This window comes from Theropithecus gelada, chromosome 15, assembly GCF_003255815.1.
Source record: "Theropithecus gelada isolate Dixy chromosome 15, Tgel_1.0, whole genome shotgun sequence".
Lineage (NCBI taxonomy): Eukaryota > Metazoa > Chordata > Mammalia > Primates > Cercopithecidae > Theropithecus > Theropithecus gelada.
Window position 1 is genome coordinate 8,346,931 of NC_037683.1, and position 9,659 is coordinate 8,356,589.

Here is a 9,659-nt window from a genome sequence, read left to right on the forward strand (position 1 = left end):
TTAAGTCTGGGCCCAGTGGCTCACGCCTGTAATCCCAGCACTTTGGGAGGCCGCAGTGGGTGAATCACTTGAGTCCAGGAGTTTGAGACCAGCCTGGCCAACGTGGCAAAACCCCATCTCTACCAAAATACAAAAATTAGTCTGGCGTGTTGGTGCATGCCTGTAATCCCAGCTACTTGGGAGGCTGAGATGGGAGGATCCCTTGAGCCCTGGAGGCTGAGGTTGCAGTGAGCTGAGATCACGCCACTGAACTCCAACCTGGGTGACAGAGTGAGACCCCATCTCAAAAAAAGGAACCAAACAAAAAGAGCTGAAGAGAGACTTGCAGAAGCAAGCTTCTATGGTGTGAACTGCCTTAGAGATGGCCACGTGGCACCAGGGGGCCACTGGCTGACAGCCAACCAGAAAATCGGGAGCTCGGTTCTACTGGTGCAAGGAACTGAATTCTACCGACCAGTGCAAGACCTTGGAAGAAGACCTGAGCTCTGAAAGAAGATGCAGCCTGGCTGACACCTTGACTGCAGCCTGGTGGGGCCCTGAAGACAAGACCCATTCAACTTTGCCCAGACTCCTGAGCCACAGCCACTGTGAGATGATCAGTGTGTGTTGTTTGAAGCAATCGGTAGCTAATGCACCACCGCAGCCATAGTGACCGGGAACGGCATGGAATACTTCTGGTGTGCAGTTCAGATGTGTGCAGTTGACTATATGTAACTTACACCCAGGCTAAAGTGATCCTCCCACTTCAGCCCCCCGAGTAGCTGGAACTACAGGCACCCACCACCACACCTGGATAATTTTTTGTATTTTTAGTAGAGACAGGGTTTCACCGTGTTAGCCAGGATGGTCTCGATCTCCTGACCTCGTGATCCGCCTGCCTCAGCCTCCCAAAGTGCTGGGATTACAGGCATGAGCCACCGTGCCCGGCCACACCTGGATAATTTTTAAATTTTTTGTAGAGATGGAGTCTTGCCATGTTGCCCAGGCTAGTCTCAAACTTCTGGGCTCAAGTGATCCTCCCGCCTCAGCCTCCCAAAGTGTTGGGATTATAGGTGAGCCACTGTGCCGGTTCGTATGTCTTTATTTGAAGAGCCCTCATTCCTCATCTCCAGTCCTGCATCTCATCCTGCTGGTTTCCTTCCCAGGGCTTTTCATCACGTGTAATCTTATATTTTTGTTTGCTTGTAACTTTTTGTTTGCTTATTAGTTTGTTTTCTCTCATCCTCTAGAGCAGTGTTGTATAACAGAAATGTGAGCCTCGTGATTTAAAATTTTCTAGTAGGCGCATTAAAAAAATAAAATAGCCGGGCGCGGTGGCTCACGCCTGTAATCCCAGCACTTTGGGAGGCCAAGGCGGGCGGATCACAAGGTCAGGAGATCGAGACCACGGTGAAACCTCGTCTCTACTAAAAATACAAAAAATTAGCCGGGCGCGGTTGTGGGCGCCTGTAGTCTCAGCTACTACAGGGAGGCTACTACTCAGCTACTCAGGGAGGCTGAGGCAGGAGAATGGCGGGAACCCGGGAGGCGGAGCTTGCAGTGAGCTGAGATCCGGCCACTACACTCCAGCCTGGGCGACAGAGCGAGACTCCGTCTCAAAAAAAAAAAATAAAAATAAAAATAAAAAAAATAAAAAAAATAAAATAAATACGTGAATTTGTTTAATGCAATATATTCATAGTATGATCATGTCAGCATGTAATGAATATTTTAAAAACTGAGATATTTTACATTCTTTTGCTTGCACTGTTTTTTGAGACAAGGTCTCGCTCTCTTACCCAGGCTGGAGTGCAGTGGCAGTGTGATCATAGCTCACTGCAGCCTCGACCTCCTGGGCTCACGTGATCCTCTCCCCTCAGCCTCCTGAGTAGCTGGGAGTACAGGCCGGGCTAATTTTTGTATTTTTGTAGAGGCGGAGTTTTGCCATGTTGCTCAGGCTGGTCTGAAACTTCTGAGCTTAGGAAATCCTCCTGCCTCGGCCCCGCAAAATGTTGGGATTACAGGCATGAGCCACTGCGCCTGGCCAGTTTGCACTGTCTTTGAAATCCAGTGTGTATTTAACACTCACAGCACATCTTAATGGGGACTGGCCACATTTCATGTACTCACATGTGGTGGGGCTACTGCTCCGGACAGCATAGCTTGAGACTGTAAGCTGTGCAGTGGTGGGGTGCATGGGGCCAAGGTCACCGTAAGCTGTGTGGTGGCAGGGTGCATGGGGCCAAGGTCACCATAAGCTGTGGGGTGGCGGGGTGCATGGGGCTGAGGTCACCGTAAGCTGTGTGGTGACGGGGTGCATGGGGCTGAGGTCACGCCCATTTTGCTCTCGGTTCTACCCCAGCCCTCAGTTCAGTGCTTAGCATGTCCTTGATGCTCAATAAATGTGCAGTGAAGGAATGGGAGGTGAATGAAGTTACTTCAAATACTTTTTGGACATCTGCAGGGTATCTTTTTTTTCCTCCCTCCCATTCTACCTTCCTTTTTCCTCCCTCCCTTCCCACCTTCCCTCTTCATCTCAGGTCCTTTCTTTAGGGTAAAGATTTTAAAGTGTACACACACACACACACACACACACACATGCACGCACACTCACCCCTTCTCATTTCACTCCGGGAGGTTCTAAACACCAGCACTCTCAATCTTGGCGATCACATGGATCAGCTGTTAAAATGCAGGCTGTGGTCAGTAGGTCTGAAGGAAAGGGGCCAGATTCTGTCTTTCTAGTGAGCTCCCAGCGACCTCTGTGGGTCTATGGCCCCTGCTTGAAGGCGAGAGGCTGTAGAGCCGCCTGCTCTTCCTGCTGGCTCAGGCTAGGGGTGGGGGGGGGGGTCACAGGAGGACCGAGGAGAATTTGGACGCGGCGCCCTCCGTTTCTTGTTAACCTTCCTCCCTAAATATGGGCTACTGTGCTTTCTGGGGAGCAAGGGGGTCCCAGCACGGGGCGGCTTGGTGCCTCTGGCCTCTGCCCTTGTCGGGAGGTTGTGACTTAGGCAGGACGCTGTGTTGAAGGTGGAGTTTCTGCCCCACACAGTCAAAGGCAGGGAGTCCCGCCTTAGAAGCACACTGGGTCCACTGGTCCTGCCCAGAGGCTGCGGTACAGCCAAGCTTGGCCTTGCAGGGACCTATGATACCCCCAAAGACACGACTGGCCCCCCAGACTGGCCACTGCCACCTTTGCCCACAGGAGAAGGGAGAAGCTGAGCAGGGGGAGTTCCCCCTGGGGAAACTGGAGACTTCCTTGAACTTGCTCTGTGACTTTGCGAAGCCCCCCAGCCTCAGTTTCCCCACCCGAATTCTAGGGGCTGAACTCAGTAATCCCAGCTCCTGCCTGAGACATTTCAGTGAAACAGTGGGCGAGCCCAGAGAGATCCTGGGGCCATGGGTGTGCGCAGAGGCTGGCTCCGCAGCTGTCCGAGTGGGATTTCTGGTGGCAGGGGTGTCTCCCTCCTGTCCCAACTGGCCCACATGGAGCTGTTTTTCACAGCACCATTGATCCGGCTAAACCAGGGAGATGTATTACATCTCCTCCAGAGGTCAGGGGTTGGGCAGCCCAGCTGGTAAATCGCCCGCTGGCTGTGTTTTAAGGCCTTGCCCTGTGTTTTGGCTCCTTGGGCCTTGGGAGAAACTGCTGAAGTTTGATATGGCTCTGGGGGCCAGTGGGGGCAAAGGGCTCCAGCCAAGGGAGGGACAAATAGATCGATGGGAAACTGCCATGACCCCATGACCTCGGAGATGGCTTCAAACTGTGTCTTAACATGCCCTAGTAAATCTGAGGGTGGACCGGCCTCCCCTGGGGACAGTAGGGACAGTGAGGACGGGGTGGGAGGAAGCAGTGAAGGGCATGCCAGGGAAGTGAGAGACCACGGTCTGAGTGGCTGGATTCTTAGCGTTCACAAGCTGCAGCCAGGCTGGGTTTGATCTGCTGTCCCTTGTCATCATGCGGTAGCGGGGGCACCGCACTTTACAGTGTGCACCCTACACGTTCCATCTTCTGTCCTTGCGGGTATAGACTTTGATGGTGGGGAAGACTGGGCTCAGCCTGGGCCCGGGTGGCCCGGTTTGCAGGTGGCAGAGCTTTTGAGGGGCTGCAAATGGGTCAGTCTAGCTGGGGGACAAAATCCAAAAGGAGTCCAGACAGGTGGGGACAGGGCTCCAGAGGTGGCCAGGGACCAGCATCACACTTTAAAGAGCCCCAGGAGGGCTTCGGCTCATGCAAGGGAGGGAGGAATAAGATGCAACTGTGTTCCAGAAAGCTCACATGGCTTCAGTGCGGGGCCAGAAGGGGAGCTGGTTTGGTTGCGATGATTCCTTGCGGGCCCCCACCATCTTCCTAGGCACTTCCCTGCAGGGCCTGGAGTCACAGACCTGGGTTCAAATCCCATCTCTGCCCCTGACTTGCAAGTGATTTTTCTCTGAGCTTCAGTTTCCCAGCCTGTGTCTCTATGAGTGTTAGAAGTTTGACTGAGATGAGCTCAGGCGCAGTGCCTGGGGCCGAGCCGTCAACGCGGCTGCTGTCACCATCCCACTTCCCCTCGGCCAGGCAGCCTCAGTCTCCCTCCCAATGCCACAGCCCTCCTGGAGTCTGCAGGAAGTAAAGCCTGCACACCTGCCCAGTCCCTGGTGCCCAACCCAGATGGGCTGAGGGCACACAGTGTGGGAGACAACCAGCCATTTCTTCCTTCGCCTTTACCCTCTTTCCTGGGGTTGGGAGGCAAGATCCAGGGGGTGCCTTGCTGTCCTCCCAGCGGCATTAACTCCTTGCTGGGCCCCGTGTGGCCCCCTGGGGTGAGGCACAACCAGAGGCTGGTAGCCCCAGGTTCCAGCCTGGGCGTGACTGTGACTGGCCCTGCATCAGAGTGTGCCCTTCTCTATGGGCCTCAGTCTCCCCATTTGTGCAATGACTGGCATTTCCCAAATGCAACAGGCATGGCTGGTGGCCCAAAAGATGATTTGGGCCGAACATTGCACACGCTGTGATAAATGTATCCTCTTTTTTTTTTTTTGAGACGGAGTTTTGCTCTTGTTGCCCAGGCTGGAGTGCAATGGCACGATCTCAGCTCACTGCAACCTCTGCCTCCCGGGTTCAAGGGATTCTCCTGCCTCAGCTTCCTGAGTAGCTGGGATTACAGGCGCCCACCACGACGCCCAGCTAATATTTTATATTTTTAGTAGAGAAGGGGTTTCACCATGCTGGCCAGGCTGGTCTCGAATGCCTGACCTCAGGTGATCTACCCACCTCGGCTTCCCAAATTACTGGAATTACAGGTATGAGCCACCGTGTCTGGCCTAAATGTATCCTCCTTTTCGTTTTCTTCCATTTCATCCCACAAATTCTCACTGCATCAGAGAGACTTGGGCTGGAGTCACTTGGTTTAGCGCTTCCCGAATACTGACTAGACTCACTTTTTTCTTTAAGTTTGAACATTTAAAAATTTAAATTGTGGCTAAATGTGCATAACATAAAATTTACCATCTTAACCATCTTTCAGTGTACAGTTCAGTCATGTTCATAAACTACCTTTTTATTTTTTGAGAGAGTCTCGCTCTGTCACCCAGGCTGGAGTGCAGTGGTGAGAACACAGCTCACTGCAGCCTCAACCTCCTGGGCTTAAGCAATCCTCCCACCTAAGCCTCCTGAGTACCTGGTACTACAGGTGTGTGCCACCACGCCTGGCTAATTTTTAATTTTTTTTTTAATGGAGTCTTGCTCTGTTGCCCAGGCTGGAGTGCAATGGCACAATCTCAGCTCACTGCAACTTCTGCCTCCCTGGTTCTAGTGATCCTCCTGCCTCAGCCTCCTAAGTAGCTGAGACTACAAGTGCACGCCACCACGTCTGACTTTTTTTTTTTTTTTTTTTTTTTTGTACTTTTCATAGAGATGGGGTTTCACCATGTTGGCTGGTCTAGTTTTGGACTCCTGACCTCAAGTGATCTGCCTGCCTCGGCCTCCCAAAATGCTGGGATTACGGGTGTGAGCCACCGCACCTGACCTAATTTTTAAATTTTTTGTAGAGGTGATGGCTGGGGTTCCTCCCACCTCTTACATCCAGGATGTCCGCAGCCAGGACAGAGCTGATGTGGGGCTTCTGGACACAGCGTTGGCAGATGGGGGGACCCAGCCAAGCTGCGAGGCACAATGTTCAAGGCCTGGGCTCTGGCATCAGACGATCCCGGATTTGAATCCTGGCTGGGGCTCTCGCGTGGCTTTGGGCAGGTGGTTTAGTCTCTCTGGGCCTCTGTACCTGTCGCTGTAAAATGGGGTTGCTGCTTCTTGCCACAAAGGGTCATTGTAGATGGTAGAGGTAATCGCCATAGAGGCACTTGGAGTACATCATTGTTGCCATTATCCACATTAACCAGGGCTAAGCAGGTGGCAGAAACCCGGCTGAGAGGCACCACATTCCGTGCACCCAGGAAGAGGTGGCTCAGAAATACCAACCTTTCTGGCCTTTCTTCTTTCTGCTTTTCATTCTCTCCAGTTGGCCCAGTGGTGGCTTAGGGCATCCATCTTTCCTGAAGCTCCTTTTCATTTGGAAAGGTGCCGTGCTTGACAAACGGTTCCCACCCTCCCAAAGCTTCCCAGGACCAGAGAAAGGGATCAGGAAGCAGGCCTCAGGAGGCCCGATCACAGGCAGCCCTGCCTTACCTGCCTCCTTCTCCCCTGGGGCAGGGGCTGCACAAAAGGCGGAGGTCCAATTACAAGCAGCCCTGACTTACCTGCCTCCTTCTCCCCTGGGGCAGGGGCTGCACAAAGGGCCGTGTCACTGACCACTGCGATAGAGTGACCAGATTGCGGGGGAGAGGAGGGGGTGCAGGGGCGCCTGTGTAGTCCTCTTGTCTTTCTCCGGGGCAGGGCTGATTCCCCAGGGCACCCTTTTGTCCTGGGCTCTCTCTGTGTCTGCAGCCCCAGGAGTCAGGGCTGCCGCTGCTGCCTGGCCCCATGTGCCAGCCCCGGCCACTCACTTCCCAGCAATCTGGCCTGGGATGCAGATAAAGCCTCCATTCAGAACTCTGCACAGGCCGCTGTAGGGGGCCTGGGGAGGAGCGTGGGGGTCCTTGGGGCTGCCAGACAAAGCCGCCTTGTTGAGAGGGCTCGGAAGGAGTGGGGACCCCAGTCCCTGGTGAGTGGCTTCCCCTCAGGGGCTCACCAGGGTGCACAGGGTCAGCTGCTCCCAGGAGCGGCGCCATGAACCTCACTGAGCCCCAGGTCCATGAGGTTAGGGAGGGTGGGGCTGAGGGGCCTGGGATCTCTGAGAGCAGGACTCCTGGGTCCTGGAGTTCCCTGGCTGCCACTTGACCTGGCTTTTCTCCATCACTTCAGGCACCCACAGCTTCCCAGGTCTCTTAGAATCAGCCCTGCCCACCTCTCCAGCCCCTTCTTCTCTCTCTCCTGAGCCAACTCTCTTTGGTTCCTTGACCCTCTGGCCTTTGCACATGCTCTTCCTTCTGCCTGGAATGCCCTTCCCTGCACTTTTCACATGGCTGCTCTCGCTGTCTCTCCTGGGAGGCCCCCCTGACTCCCCTCTCCAGATGTTCCCTCCCTCAGCACACCCGGGAGCTGGTTTGTTTCCTTCATCTCCATATCCCCAGCACCTTGAACAGTGCTGAACACAAAGGGCAAGTGTAATCAATAATTTCTGAATGAATCAGGTGTCCCTGCCCCTCCAAGGTGGAGTCAAGCCCCTTCCCAAGTCACGTAGTGAGTGGGAGGAGCGGCCAGGACTGTAGCCCTTGCGTACTTCATCCCAGAGCTTTTCTAGGGCCGCATCATCTCACCCACAGCTGTAGAGCGTTGCCCTCCGCCACTCCCATCCAGAGGAAGGGGAAGGGGGCATTGTACTCCTACTTCCATCTCGCCACACACACACCCCTACTCCACCCTACCATTAGCGCCCAAGGGTGGGGGCTGCCACCACGGAGGCAAATGAGGCGGGAGCCGGGCCTGCGAGCAGGTTAACACAGACATAAATAAGTGATTGCAGCTGGGCGCCGTGGCTCACGCCTCTAATCGCAGGCCTTTGAGAGGATGAGGTGGGAGGATCACTTGACTCAGGAGTTTGAGACCAGCCTGGGCAACATAGTAAAACTTAATCTCTACCAAAACTAAAACAAATCAGTCAGGCGTGGTGGTGGTGCACACATGTAGTCCCAGCTACTGGGGAGGCTGAGGTGGGAGGATAACTTGAGCCCAGGAGGCTGAGATTGCAGTGAGCCTGAGCCATCATCACACCACGAATAAACAGCTGGGCCGGGGCGGGGGCGTGGGGGCAGCATCCACACAGCAGATTCCCCAACCTCAGGCAGGAGTCAGGTCAGCTGGGATCCCAGATGGAAAGGCCTCCTGTTTCACAGCTGCTTCATTACCATCTTAACTGAGTGGCTGGCTGGGTCCCTGCAAGCCCTGTGAGGGTGAGGGTTGTGTCGTGATTAGTAACAACGGGTGCCTGCCATCACTCCAGGGTCAGGGTGTGGGGGAGGGGCTGGAGGAGGACGCCAGTGCATGGGTGATTTGGTTTGGCTCTGTGTCCCCACCCAAATCTCATCTTGAATTGTAATCCCCATGTGTCGAGAGAGGGACCTAGTGGGAGGTGATTGGATCATGGAGTGGTTTCTCCCAGCTGTTCTCGTGATAGTAAGTGAGTTCTCACGAGATCTAATGAGATCTAATGGTTTGAAAATGTGCGGGAACAGCCGCTTCTCTCCCTCTCCCCTGCCACCACGTAAGACGTGCTTTGCTTCCTCTTCGCCTTCTGCCATGACTGTAAGTTTCCTGAGGCCTCCCTCGCTATGCAGAACTGTGAGTCAATTAAATCTCTTTTCTTTATAAATTACCCAGTTCCAGGTACTTCTTTAGAACAGTGTGAAAACAGACTAATACAATGGGGTCAGGGCAGAATGGTGATAATCAGTAGCAATAGGACAAAAGTTCTCATTTGTGGAACCGTTACCCGGTGTCTGCCCTGTTTTAAGATTTTTATGTGCATAATGTATTCTTCAGGGCAACCCTGTAAGATAAGTACTATTATTGGGCCCACTTTACAGATGAGGAAACTGAGACTCAGAGATGGAGTCATTGGCACGCTCCAGTTCTGCCTGCGTTCTAACTGGGGCTTGTGACCACTTGGCTCCCCAGAATACCTGTGGCTCTGCAGGGACGCCTCAGAGACTGTGGCAACTGTGATCGTCTTTTCCGGGGAGGCTGGTGAACGTGGGCTTATGGGTGGGGGAGGCCCGAGTGGGCAGCCACTGCACAGCTGGTCCTGGCTAAACATGCAGATACTCAACCCGCCCAGATCCTGGGAACCACCCTGGAGCCTGGTCATCAGGCATCAGCTTCTGTGAATGCCATGGGCCTCCATCTCTCCAGGCCTGTGTTCTTCAAATTTCAGCGAGCATCAGAATCACTCAGGCAGCTTGTGAAACAGGCGGATTTCTAGGCCCCGGACTCAGAGAGGTTCCAGATTTAGGAATCTGCCCATTTATCAAGAAACACCCACTTCTAGTGCCCACCACTCCGCCATTTCAAAAGTCACAAAGGAAATCAGCCCCGAGTCCTTTTTGTATCTGCATGCCCAAGCTGATCCAGAACTCTGAGAGGTGGGCTGAAACCACTTGTCTCAAATCCTATGGCCTGCCCCCTCCCAGCCCTCCCATGGGGT